General features: G+C 56.6%; 1 long non-coding RNA gene across 1 annotated transcript; it reads left to right on the top strand.

Moving 5' to 3' along the window:
* Positions 1-2,225: 2,225 nt before the first annotated feature.
* LOC148127474 (uncharacterized) lies at positions 2,226-12,134 on the top strand. The gene is made up of 4 exons (XR_015742431.1): positions 2,226-2,339; positions 5,426-5,527; positions 8,937-9,045; positions 11,024-12,134. It is a non-coding gene; the product is annotated as an uncharacterized LOC148127474 (long non-coding RNA).
* Positions 12,135-13,538: the final 1,404 nt, after the last annotated feature.

Raw genomic sequence — 13,538 nt, 5'->3', positions numbered from 1 at the left:
GGCAAGGGGGGAGGGTCTCTGCGGCTCTTTTCTGGCTGCTTCAGGTGTTCATGTGAGCAGGAAAGGACAGGAAGGCCGCGGAGAGAGGCCCCCCCCTGCCAGCCACAGCTGGGCTCTCCTGCAGCCCACTGGGGGAAAACCCAGACCGGCTGGGGGCCGGGGGGAAGTGGTGAGACCTCTGCGCAGGGGGTAGGCAAATATTTCACAGGGGGAAGGAAGCGCTTTGGTGGGGGCAGCAGTGCTGCAAGGTGGGTGAGGGTGCATGCGCTCTCTCCCCCCTCTCCCCCCTCTCTCTCTGAGGTTTTTCTTTGAAGAGGCTTCTATTTAGATGTAGGGTATTATGTGGCTGCTTTTATGTCTTTCTGGCCTGCCAACACTGGAAGGAGCTTGTTCCAGTCCAGTGTGTTGGCCAAAGCAGAGATCCTTCCTGAGAAACAGCTGCTCAGTATGTCTGCAAAGACCCCCCGTGATGGAGCCCCCAGCCCCACCTGCGCAGAGCTCTCCCACTCAGGAAATGCCTCCCTGTCCCGAGTTCAGCTCTCCCTCTGCCTGGTGTCCCGCAGCCATTCAGGCATCCTCAGGCTCTCCTCTCGCACGACCTCCAGCCCTTCGCCCTTTCTGGTCTCCATAACGGTCCAGTCTTGGGTGGCCTCTTTTCCTGGGAGCGAGGCCTACAGGCCAGGCTGAGCCCCCTCCCCGAAGCTCCCGTCGAGCCTGCTGGCTGGGGCTCCGCTCTGTGCCAGGCTAAAGAGGGACCGGGCGAAGGCAGGAGGCTGCTGGTGGAGCCTCGTTCCCTGGGGAGGGACGGAGGATGGCCAACCTTGGGAAGCCCAAGCTGGGATCCCCCTTGGCGGCTCCCCGACTTGCTCCAGCTGCCTTGTGGTTGAGGTTGGGGCAGAAAAAGGGGCCCCTTTCCTTGCAGCTGGTCGCAGCGTGTGGGAATCGGCCTCTTCGGGTAGTTTGAGGTGTTGGTCTTAACTCTGGGGCTGGCGAGGCACCTTGAGAGCCCTGGTGGCACAGAGTGCAGCACTGCAGGCAATGCCCGCAGCCTGCAGTTCGATCCTGTCGGGGCTCCAGGTTGACTCAGCCTTCCGTCCTTCTGAGGTGCGTAAAGTGAGGAGCCAGATGGTTGGGGGCAACAGGCTGCCAACCGCCCAGAGAGGGGTGTAAAAGCCCCGTGAGGTCGAAGGGCTCTCGCTACCCCCCACGGCTTCCGTTTGCAGAGCCCTTCGCATCCCCTCCCAAAGGCAGCCTGGACGGCTGACCCTCTGCTGCAGAGGACCGTCCAGGGCCCACCAAGGCGGCTCCTCCCTGCCGGAACCTCCGCCTCTCCTTGTCCCTCCTTGCCTCCTCTTGTCTGGCCAGCCTTCCTCCGCTGTGCACCCTCCTTGTAGGGGGCTACAGGGGGGGGGTCTGAGGGAGGCAGGGAAGCCTGTGAGGAACCAGGCCTTCTGTCCATTGGTCAGCCGGCTTCCAAGCGGCCTTTGGGTTGCAGGACGACTCTGGGGTCACCCCCAAGGAGCCCCCCCCCAGCCTTGTAGGGAAGGGAGGAATGACGCCCTCTCGAAAGATGGCAAGCGGTTTGCCCACCCGGGCACCGTCCCGTCCCTGGGAAGGAGAAGGGGCTCCTGCTGCTGCTTTGCTGCCCCCGCACGCCCCCCCCGGCTCCTGGCGGGAGGGCCAAGGGGAGGCGCAGGAGAGGCGCCTCTGTGGCCATGCAGGGGTCCTCACCAAGCAGGGGGATGGGCACCCATGGCTGGGGCTCCGCCCACAAGGACCGGGGAGGCCACAGAGATGTTCCCCCAGGGTGGGAGGAGAGGAGGAGGAGGAGGAGGAAGAGCCAGGGACAGAGAAAATGGGTCCCTCCTGGAAACAGTCCAAGACCTGAAGTCCCGTCTCCAGGAGCGGCAGCTGCTGTGGTTCTCCAGCACATCTGGCAGGCAGCAGGGTGGGCAGCGTCCCCTGAAAGCTGCCGCAAAGCAACATCTCGGGAGCTACGGGCTCATTTCTGTGCCTGGCCCAATGCTGGAGGCCAAGAATCCCCTTCCAGGGAAGCCCCTCCCCAGAAGGTGGGGTGCAGGAAGGAAGAGCTGGGCCTCCATGGAAGGCCAGAGACCTCTGGCTGTGATGGCTGGGGGAGCCGCTTCTGGGCTGGTCCAGCCATGAGCCAAGGCCTCTGCACTAGACCAGAGCGACGTTCCTCCGGCCTCCGGCCTCTTTTCCAGGCTGCCGTCCCCCGGAGGCGAGGCTCTGTAGGTCGATGGGACTGCAAAGCTGCTTCCTCTCAGCTGCTGATCCTGAGGAAACCCTGGGATGCTCCCGAGGTCTGGCCCTCTGCGGTGAGTACCAAAGGCTCCCTGGGCAGGATTTAAGGCTACGGGCAGCCAGCCGTCCAAACCAGAGGGGAGATCGGGGGATTTCACCCGACCACACCCCCGGATCCTTCCTTCAATACATAGAAGATAAAGATAGTAGATGAGGTAGGTAGATTGGTTAGATTGTTTGTTTGTTTTATTGTCATTGCACCTCATATAATTAGATCGATAGATGAGTTTGATGAGATGATGATAGATAGGATACAGAATAACTAAGGGGCTTTGTAGATCATCTAGTCCAACCCCCCACCCAAGTAGAAGACCCTACACCATTTCTGACATGGCAGACAGACAGACAGACGATACATGAGATAGATTCATTAGATTGATAGATAGGTTTTCCCCAAAATATGACCTACCTCAAAAACAAGCCCTAACTTGATTTTCATGCCCGTGCCGAATATAAGCCCCACCCTGAAAGTAAGCCCTAATTAGGCCCCACCGACCACTTGATTGTACGAGGCGGGGTGAGGCACAGGCATAAAAATCCAGCTAGGGTGGCGGAGGGTGTGTGTGTGTGGAGTAAGGAAAGAAGGCGCAGCAGAGCCTGGCTTCTTTCTCTCCCCAAACTCTGCCAGAAATGGGTCTTTGTGAGGTTTGTCGCGCTGGTGCAGCCGCTAGCAGCAGGATGCCACCAGGCTCATCATGCGCAGCCGTGAGGTTTGTTGTGCCATTGTGTGGCTAACTGGTATCCCCCCCAAAGGTCACAAGGCAGCCCCCGAGGCAGGCAGTTGGAGAGAACTCTTGGTTCCGTCCCTCTGTCCCAGGACTGGTAGACCAGCCCATGCTTGGCCCAATCTCTCAGCTGAGCCGCCAAAACCTTGGCTGTGCTCTGCCCCTGTCCCCTGGCCCCTGGCCCTAGGGAGTGGGTCCCGGTTTCGGCATGCCAGGCTGCTGTGGGGTTTTTGAATCTGTCTCGCAATGCCGGCAGGAAAGCATGCAGGCCTTGCAGCTCCAGAGCCCCCTCGTCCCGCTGTGTCCCCCTCCAGGTTGGGTATGACGGCACTGGCCCGGGCACTCGGCTGGGTGCCTCCCTCCATGGCGCTCCAGGAGTTCCAGACCCGGGTGAGGGAGTAAGCCACGGTGTCGGGTCACCCATTGAACCAGACTGCTGGGGGAGGTGGCAGTCAGTCCTTTCTCACTAGGCCGTATCCAGGGGGCAGCCCTGCTGCAGCCAGGGGTGCTTGCACGGGATCCCCTGTCTCTCGGTGGGGTTGGCACCATTGGCTGCAGGAGGAGAGGAGATGGGGTAGGCAGAGGTTTTGTGGCGCTCATGATCACTGGCCTTGGGGTGGGGGGTGGCTCCCCAGACCTCCAGCCGGCCAAACTCCTCCCTCAGCTGCTCCATCGACAGACTGAGAGCTGCAGCTGGGAGCGAGCCCCGCTCAGCCGAGTCATGCCACTCGGCCGCTCGCCTAGCCTTCCCCCGGCTCCCCCAATTTCCACGACTCCAGGGGAGACCAGCTGATCCCCTCCTTCTGCCACCTTCCCCCCCCCCGGCTCGCCCACAGGCCCTTGGGGCCCAAGTAGGGCCCTTCCGTCTCTCTCTTTCCCCCTTCGATCGCCGGCTGTTGCTCCAGGTTCTCAGCCCTCTGTTGGGGGGGGGCCCGGGGGGTGCTGGCCGCTTGCATCCCAGCCTCGGCTTGGGCGAAGGGTCTCTGGAGAGGTGGCTTCCCCTGACTTCGCCCTCCCCTCCTGCCCCCATGTCAGTTGCCAACCTCTCAAAACTACCCACCTCCTGGTGGGGTCCAGGTAGGTGGCTACATGGAGGGCTGGTTCAAGGTCAACTGTCCAGTTGGCGAATCCAGAAGAAGAAGCTCCACGTCGGCCCAGAAGAAGTGAAACCAGTTCTGGGATTCCCTCAGAGAAACCACCCCAGTTCATTCTGCCTTTCCCCACAGGCCGCCCACAGCCCATTACGGCCACCGGTCCCTTCTGCTCCTTTTGTTATGGGGACCAGGCAGCCTTGCTGGGACCTCTGCCCTGGGGTCCTTGAGGTGGGGGCAAGGTCTCACGGAACCCCTCTCCCCCTTCACCCTGGCGTCCCATCCCCCGCCTTTACTGCCAAGCTGCAAGCGAAGCCGAATGTGGTTGGAAGAGCGAGTCAGTCTTGACAATAGAGAGATAGGCGACAGATTCCATAAGGTTTATAATATGCCACGGAATCAGTGCTGACTCGCATAGGTTGGCCTCCTCTGGCTTTAGGTATGACAACCTGTTGTGGTCTGTCACACAAATATTGGCTTGATACAGGTAGAGATTGCCCCGTTCCAGGTGACTTTGGGCCACGTAGGAGCAATTAAAGAAGAGACAGTTCATAAGCATTTACAGTACAGACTCTGAATTGCAATAAAACCCACCCCGGCTCTAGAGTGTCATCAGGATGGGGGTCATACAGATCTCACGGTGTGTGTGTGTGTGTGTGTGTGTGCATCTGTGCGTGTGTGTGTGTAGTGCTCCAGAGGGGAGGCAGGGCGACAGATGAGGCAGCCCTCACAGCCCCAAGAGGCGGCACTGCCTAACCGAAGGGACCTCAGGGGCTCCTCTCGGCCCAGCCTCCCCGCCTGGCAGAGGTCCTGGAAGAGAGGCCCTCCCCCAGGGAGCCTCTTGGCCCTGTGCTCTCCCCAAGTGGGTGTGTGACTGCTGGGCATGAAGATCCTGCTTAGTGGTTTCCATTATTAAGAGTGTCATGAAGTGGGCATTTAGACCAACTATCAGCTGTTTGGAAGTCCTTGTTGATTTAATCAGTCTTTTTGTCATGGCTCCTCTCAGCCCCTCTCTGGGGGTCCTGCTTGGCATCCTCAGCCCCACAAAGAACCCCCTTCCCCTTCCCGTCTGTTTCCAACCCTTCCGGTCAAAGTCCTGGGTCGGGGTCCCAGAAACTCAGCCCAGAGGGGCCACCCGGTCAGTGCCCCGAGGCTCCCTCACGGCTGCAAAGGCCCCCCTGGGGGGGGGTTTCTCTCCTCCCCCTGAAAGAAACACAGCAAAGGCACGTTGACCGACTGCTTTGGTTTCTCTTCACTCGGTCTCTTCTTTTCGTTTTGTTTTAGAGCCCCGAGCGTTCAAACCATTACTGGGTTGGCCTAAAAAAATCAAGGAGCAGCTTCTTCTGGGTTGATCGCAGCCCTGGCTTTGGGACTTCGGTGCGGTGAGTTGTGGCCTCCGAAAGAGCCCCTGGGAGGATCTGCGGCGGGACCAAGCCGCCAGTTTTCCACCGGTTCTGAGACGTCACCCCCCTGGGGTGGCTGCCATTCCAGGGTTTCCCGTTGCCCATCCCCCTTAGGGTCAGTGAGAGGCCTCGGCTTGGCCCGCTTGCTCCTCTTGCTCTGTGCTTTGGCCAAGGATGTCAGAGCGCGGTCAGCTCTACTACGCGAGACAACCCAGGAGCAGTAAGAATATATACTGTATATACGCACACGTACTATACACAGAGGTCAAACAAGCAGCAATCACTGCAGGGAAGGAGAGAGAGAGAGAGGAGAGAGAGAGAGAGAGAGAGATGCCCTAACAGGGCCTCTCTTAAACTTATACTCTTAAGTTTAGTTATATTAGTTATATTCATGGTTACCAATAATGACAGGGGAAAAAATCATTTTGTTGAGTGATGTTTATCAGTAAAACTTATATCATCCACATAAGCTAACAGCAAACGCTCTGCCCCATCACGCTGTCCTGTGTATAAACATTGCTGCCCCTAAAACAACTTCCTGAGAACGGCATCTAAGCACCGATTCCAGTTTCTTGCTGACTGTTTTCATCCATATATGGCTTTATTTAATAATATATATCCAGGGTTCTCTGTTTCATAACCTGGAGCTTGAGCCATATGTATTTCTTCTTCTAATTCTGCATTTAAATATGCAGTAGAAATATCGGAGTGATAGATGGTATACCTGCAGGCAGCTGTTAAAGCCATGCTAACCTTACAGTCTTACTTCTTACTGTTGGTGCAAGCACTTTGTCATAATGAACATTTTTCCTTTGCGTAAACCCTTGCGCAACTGACCGTGCCTTATACTGCAGTTCATCGTTGTGTAACACCTTCTTTTTATATACCCACCTCGCTGCCTTTTGCCCTTCTGGTAATCTCCTGGGGCTAAAAACCTGATGCACACTCATCGGCTTCCTTCCATTGGCCCTATTCTACTCCTGGTAATGGCGGGGTTTATACTGAACTCTACCTACTCTCACCCCGCTTGCTGAGAACCATTCGGGGGGTTACGCCTTTATTGCTTCTTTCAGATCTCCTCGGTATCCTCTGTCCCTGCGATTCTGTGACTTCTCTTTTTACCGCAGGCCTCTTCCCTTCCATATCTACTCCTTCTGACCTGCTGCTCCTTTATCGGGCTTTGTGTAGCTTCTCCTTCTGGGGAACTAGTGCTATGCGTTGGCACGAACACCTCAGAATTGGCATGCACCCCATTCCAATTATTTAGCTCTGCAAAACTAGCAGCTTGTGAAACTGCCGCCTTTCTGGTTCTATCTGTGAATCTAGAACCTTTGGAACCAGGCTCATATCCAACAAACCCAAGTTTCCTAGCCTTTGTCTGTCCTTTTCTTCTGGTGCCTTTGGGACTATGCACCCAGGCATAACTGCCAAACGTTCTCAGGCGACCCGATGAAGGTTTTCTTCTGTATAATAGGAAATATTATGGAGTTTCATTTATAGCAATGCTCCATATTCTGTTCATTAAATAATTGGCTGTTTTTAAGGCTTCACCCCAGTACATTCTACCCATCCCCGCATCTGCCAGCAGTGAGTCTTTCATGATTTGCGTTACGCCATTCCTTCTTTCAGATCCTCCGTTTTCTGTTGGCGAGTACAGGTTCGTAGGTCTATACCTGGTGCCTAAACCCCTCAGCCATCTTTGGAAACCTATCAGACATGAACTCTGGTCCCCGGTCTGTTTGCAGTTGACATCCTTTGCAGCCATATCTACACTCTACAAATCTTACCCATTGCTTGAGCTGTTGCAAGACCTCCATCTTGCTTTTTAGCAGGTAGCAAAACCCACCTCTCGTGTAATCCTCCATTATGACCCGGCTCCTCCCAAAGAGGGTGCCATGGGGCCAATCAAACCAGCAGGTATTAACTGCAAGGCTCGGTTTTCCCTGAGCTGCTTTTACTCCCAGGGTATACCCCGGACTTCGACTCTTTACAAACAAGGCCATTTAAGCACATCTTAAGTCCCTCAGCTAGTTCTGGCATCTTCTGCAGTCCTCTGAAATTTGTATGCCCCAATCTCCCGTGCAATAAATGTACACAATTGTCATGTTGTGTGGGAGTGTTTGAGTGTTCGTGCACAATTTTTCTCTTGCTTTCCTGGTGTGTATTGTATAGCTTATCCTGCTTAACACCTGGTGCATGAATTCTTCCACTTTTCCTTATGCCGTATTGTCCTCCAGGAAACAGTATTTCATATCCCTGTCTACCTAAAGTTGAAATACTTAATAGCTTATGGTCTAATTCCGGTACGTACAATACGTTGTCTAACACTTCCCTGACCTCAGGTACCTTGGCTTTCGCTTCCCATTTAACAGCAGACCACTGTCCATTAGCCAAACTGACAAACATTTGCTTAGCTGGCCTCAACCCAAAAAAGGCTTGTGGGTCATTTGCAAATGCTGACTCGCCCCACTGTCAACAACCAAGTCTTTTCAGACAATGTTGTTGTCAGGGGAAATGAGGATGATGAAGGACCATCCTCTTGGGTTGAGCAGCGCTACGCCCTTGTCTCGCGGCTCCTCTGTTTCTCCTCTCGGGGCAGCGCCTCTGGAGATGCTCTGTAGAACCACATGCGAAGCAATGTTTCGCCGTGTAAACGGTCTCAGCTACTCCACTATCATCTTGGGATGTTGCAGGTTTTAGCCCGGGCTGGTGGTGCGACTGTTTCTATGAGAATGTGCTTCGTGCAGCGCAGCCCTCAAAGGCCGCCCTCGGTACCAGCGCTGGTGAGGTGAGCTGTTTGTCAGCTCAGCTGAGGTGCAGCCATCCACTTGGCCACGCAAATCCGCTGAGCTACAGGACAAGGGAATTTAGAGCGGGAAAGGGTGGGGGTGGGGGCGGGGGGGGCAGCCAGGGGTGGTATTTGCCGGTTCTCCAAACCAGTCAGAATTTCCCCTACTGGCACGCCCGAACCGACCCAAACTGGCTGAATACCATCTCTGGGAGGAGCCAGAATGAATACGTAATTGCCCCACTTCCCAAGTCCAATCTGTACAATTAATACAAAGGGCATCATGAAATCACCCCCCCCCCCCCCCAGCAGACTAGCATCCTTGCTTAAGGCCTCCCATTGTTTGGGGGCAGGTGGCAATCCGGCCGTGGGACCCCCTGGCTAGCAAGGGACCTGCCTGGGGGGGGGCACAGCAGCCCCCGGCCTCTGGCTGGCCTCCCCACCTCCCAGCGGTGCCTGGAGGCTTTCTGCAGCCTGGGCCAGGCAGGTCCTTGGCGTGGGGGGCACTGCGTGCGTGGGGGGCAAGGGTGGCTTCTGCCCGCGCCAGAGAGCAGAGGTCTGGAGCGGCCTCTCTCCTTTCTTTCCTCGTCCAAACTCTGGAGAGTCGTATTATAAGGAAGGCTGCGTGGAACTGCACGAGGGCGTTTCGAACTGGCGTCCCTGTTCCGAGAAGAAGAAGTTTATCTGCGAGATCGTGGCCATGAAAGGCACAGGTGAGCCCCCTCCCCGGTGCTTTTGAGGGCTGGCTTTCCCCCTTTGTTCCCCAATTCCTCTCCCTTTAACAGAGCGAGGCGAGGGGGCTGTGTGGAATTGCACAGGGAGGGGCATCTGTGGTGGTCCCTTCCCAAACCGTGAAGCCGACCGAACTCCCCGGCCAGGCAGCGCCCAGAAAGAGTCGCCCACGGCCCAATTCATGACAGCTGATGGAGGACAGAGTTAGATCTCAACCGGAGGGCAGGTTTGAAGGCTGGAGAAACCCAGCCAAGCTCCCTATTGGCTGCCCCCCCCCCCGCAACATCTGAAGGAGCCGGTCGGCGTCTTTAGAGGGGGGTGGAACTGCGGGGGAGGGGGGGCTCTGGGCTACAAGGAGGCTGACTCCCCCCCACTTTTGGCCTGTTCTTAAGCGGAGCCTCTGAAGCGGAGCCCTGATGAGCCCAGCCTGGCCTGTCCCCGCACTTGGATTCTGCCCCCCGGCCAGCTAAAAGGGCCTCTGTGGGTGCTAAGAGGAAGTCAGGCACCATCCAGCTGGTCCCCGGGGTGTTTGGCTGCTCTGCGCAGGACTGAGGCCCTGGCTGGCACATCCTGGCAGGTGGGCAGCCACCCCGACTGGAGAAACAAATACTAGCCATCATCGCCACATCAGGGAGCCGTGAATTGCCCGGGTTCCGTCTGGCAAGGAGAGCTTCCCTGCTCGGCCCAACTTCCAGCCAGCTCCACGGCTGAGCCTGATCCTGGCTTGCGGGGAGAGGAAAGGCCCACCTGCCCAGCTCTGCCACGCTATGCCCCCCTCCCCCACAGCAGCCTTTCTCAAGCCAAGGAGCGCCTGGGCTTTCCTGCCCATCAGCTGCATTGGCCCCCCTCTAATGACCAGAGCCGCCCCCCCAGGGCCTCCGCCTCCCAGAGTATTGTGCCGTTTCCAGTCCCCTCCCCCCCAAGAGTTCCTAGCTGGGAACTCCCCGGGGGTGGGATTCAAATTTTTTAACAACCAGTTCTGCTGGTGGGCGTGGCTTGGTCATGTTATTGGCTGGGCGTGGCCAACTCAACATCCCTCACATCGAGACACGCATCTCCTCGCCTGGCCTCTCATGACTGTGGGGATGCTGCAACAGTCGTAAGTGTGAAAAACGGTCATAAGTCACTTTTTTCAGTGCCATTGTAACTTTGAAAGGTCACTCCACACAAGCAAAGTACCAACAAAGGAGGGGGAAAAAACTCCAGAAAAGTTCCTGAGACAGGAAGTCTAGTCCTGCCAAGAATGTAATAAGGGTTAACGGAGAGGCAGTTTCTGTAAGCAACGCCAGAATGTTTCCTTCCTGCCTTCCTTACAGGATTAGCCCTGTAATTCCTTCTAACAACCGGTTCTCCAAACTGCTTAGAATGTTAACAAGCGGTTCTAGCGAATAGGTGAGAACCTGTAGAATCCCACCCTTGGAACTCCCCCTTTGCAGCTAGTCCTGGACTTACGACCACAGATGGACAGGGACTTTCATGGCTACGTGAAACAGTTCTTGAAGAAGCAGCACCCAATGTTATGACTGCTCTCGCTGTGGTCCTTTAGCGGATCCAGTTTCCCCATTGACTCTGCTTGTCGGAAGCCAGCTGGTAAGGCTGGTAAGGTCACAGGTGTGGATCATGTGACTCTGAGATGCTGCAACTGTTGTGACTCTGGGTTGGTTGCCAGGGCCTGAACGTTGGTCATGAGATGGCATGGATTTTGTGACAGTCATAAGGGCGAGGACTGCTTGTAAGCCCCCTTTTCATCACCCATTTAAGGTGGAGTGGTCATTAAATGAACGGCTGCAAGTTGAGGACAACTTCTGCAGGGGTGTGTGTGTATGTGTGTGTGTGTGTGTGTTCCCAGTGTGGACCACTTTGTGCTTCATGAAAGCGAATAGGCCGAACCGCCCGGGTGAACCACGGACTCGCCGAGGCCTCCATCGTCGTCTCTAGCAACGCCTCTTTTCCTTCCAGGGTGAAGTCGGCTTTTTCCCTCCTGCGGCTGCCTCGCTCTGCCAGCCTCCCAGCCTCCCTGACCCTTCCTGCGCCTCCTGTGGCCCCCGATCCTGGGGCTCCGGCACCGGGACGTCAAGCAGAAGCGACACCCATCCAAATGAGACCCCCCCAACCTCCCCAGAAGGAGGGGCGCGGGGGGGAAGCCCAGGAAGGAGGCATTGGCACTCGTGGCCAGGTGAGCCCCTCCCCGCCTGGACACCCCCTCCTGGCAGGATCCAGAGCGGTGGGCCTGGCCCTTGCCTGAGAGGAGGGCGGGCGCTCCCTTTCCCTTTTCAGGGGGCAGCAGAGAAGGGCCGGCGATCCAGGTGGGGTCTCCCCCAGGCCGTCTTGCAACCTGTCCCTGCTCAGAGGTGCAGGGAGGGGGCCAGGGGTGGGTTTCAAGTGTTTTTACTACTGCTTCTGTGGGCGTGGCTTGGTGGGCGTGGCAGGGGAAGGATATACTGCAAAATCCCCCTTCCCGCCCCACCCCACTAACCTGCTTTCCAGCTCTGTTCTCCTGTGCAGGGCAACCCAAGGAGACCCAGCCGATCAGCTGGGACTCGATGGGAAGCGGAGAAGAGACGGAGTTTGCAGGGCCAGTCAGAGGCGGGATTGGCCGGTTCTCCGAACCACCCACAAGTTCCACTATGCGTTCTCCAGAACTGGTCAGAACTGGCTGAATCCCACCCCTGGAGAGGCGCCTTCCCCCACCAGGACCCACAGCTTGACTGTGGCTTCTCCCAGCCACCCCCCACCCCCCGTCCCCCAAATCCAGCCCATGAGATAGTCTGGACTGCCGCTGTGATCCAAACTGCCCCCCATGACCGAACCCCGCCAGCCTTCTGGGTTTCCTGTCCAAAACAGACCCGCAGCCTCGGGGCCCTGCTCTCCCCTGCCCCCCCCCATTTCAAAGAAAGCCTTTTGCCCTTTGGGGGCTTCGTCCTGATTGTCCATGCAGCTCTTGGTGCCTCCTGCTCAGCCCCTCCTCCGCTTGCGGCCTTCCAGATCTGCTGAGGGGACCCATACCAGACGCCCCTCCCCCACTTATGAACTGGGAGGGCAATAATTTAACCCCCAAGCCAGCAACCCCCCCACCCCCCGGCTTCTCCAAGGAAAGAGAACTCTGCACGGCCATCAATGGTTGGTGTAGCTGGGGGAGGTCTTGGATAACTGCACTGCGCTCTATGTGTGTGTGTGGGGGGGGGCTACCCCTGAAAGGTCCGGTGCAAAACAAGGTGGTGGGGGCAGCCCTGCCTGCCCAAAGAACAGCCCATCTCCCGCCTTGACAACACAGGCTGCGCTGGTTTCCAATTCAAGGTGTTGGGGTGGGACCTATCAAGCCCCCCGCGGCTGGGGTCACGTTACCTAGGAAACCGCCTGCTAGATCAGCCTGTCCCACCTGGTCAGGCAAGGAAGATGCGTTGCAGGCCCCACCAATCCAGGAATTGCAACTGGGGGGTTCAGGAAGGGAGCCTTCTCTGCTATCCCCCCTCCATGGAAGATTCGCTCATCGGGAGATGAGACAGCCCCCCCGCCTTTCCCTAAAGGCCCCAAACACGGCTCTGCAGCCGGCAAGCCCCACCCTGGCTTTTAATCAATGTTCCACACTGCTTTTTAATTCATCCTTGTCTTTCTAAGTTTCACACAGTTTTCACACTGTGATGTTTTATCTGTACGCATCCTAAAGTTCTTCTGTGAGGGAGGTTTTAAAATTCAATAAACACATACAATTAAATTTTGCTCTCTGCCCAAGACTTCTCCGAGGTCAAGAAGGGAGCTGAGAGGCTGGTCCCAGTCTTGAAGTGGGACGGAGACCTGGGCAAAGGCCCAGCCTGGCCTGGAGGAGGAAGGCTTCCTTCCAAGAGAAACAAACACCTTTACTCAGTCCCTAGATAACGAAATGAATTTATTGGAAAGGGGGTGCGGAGAATAGGGGAAGCAACGAATACCCCAACATTCATACAAGCAGGCTCCCTAATCGGCTATGAATTTCTAGAGTCTGAATGAGACTTTGGACTCATTCAGCAGAAACCCAGAACTCGTGGCAGGGGGAGGATACCTGCGGAGGCACCTGGGCCTCCTGTTTGAATGTTGGCAGGTGGAGCCTTGCTTGATTTTATATGGAAGAGAATCATGGACAGCCGGCCTCTTTGGCAAGGCTGAAGGTTGCTGATGCCCTGTCAGCCATTAACAGTGATCTGCCAGCTAAGCCCACCTTCCCAAAGGCCCCCCTGGAAGGAGGAAGCCGCGGTCCGGTCTCCAGCCTTTGGGCCGCCGGGTGAATGGCCTTAGGGCAGAGTCTGTCTTCAGAAGCAAAAAAGGAACCCTGTTTCTTGGGCTCTCCCGGGATGCAGTGGTGGGATTCAATTTTTTTTACTACCTGTTCTGTGAGTGTGACTTGGTGGGCGTGGCAGGGGAAGGATACTGGAAAATCCCCCTTCCCTCCCCACCTCCCTAACCTGCTTTCCAGTTCCCTTCTCCTGTGCAGGGCAAC

This window comes from Pseudonaja textilis, chromosome 2 (genome assembly GCF_049901715.1).
Source record: "Pseudonaja textilis isolate UNSWEBS1 chromosome 2, rPseTex1.2, whole genome shotgun sequence".
Taxonomy (NCBI): Eukaryota; Metazoa; Chordata; class Lepidosauria; order Squamata; family Elapidae; genus Pseudonaja; species Pseudonaja textilis.
The sequence above is the reverse complement of the archived record's forward strand: the minus strand, read 5'-3'. Positions and strand labels throughout refer to the sequence as shown.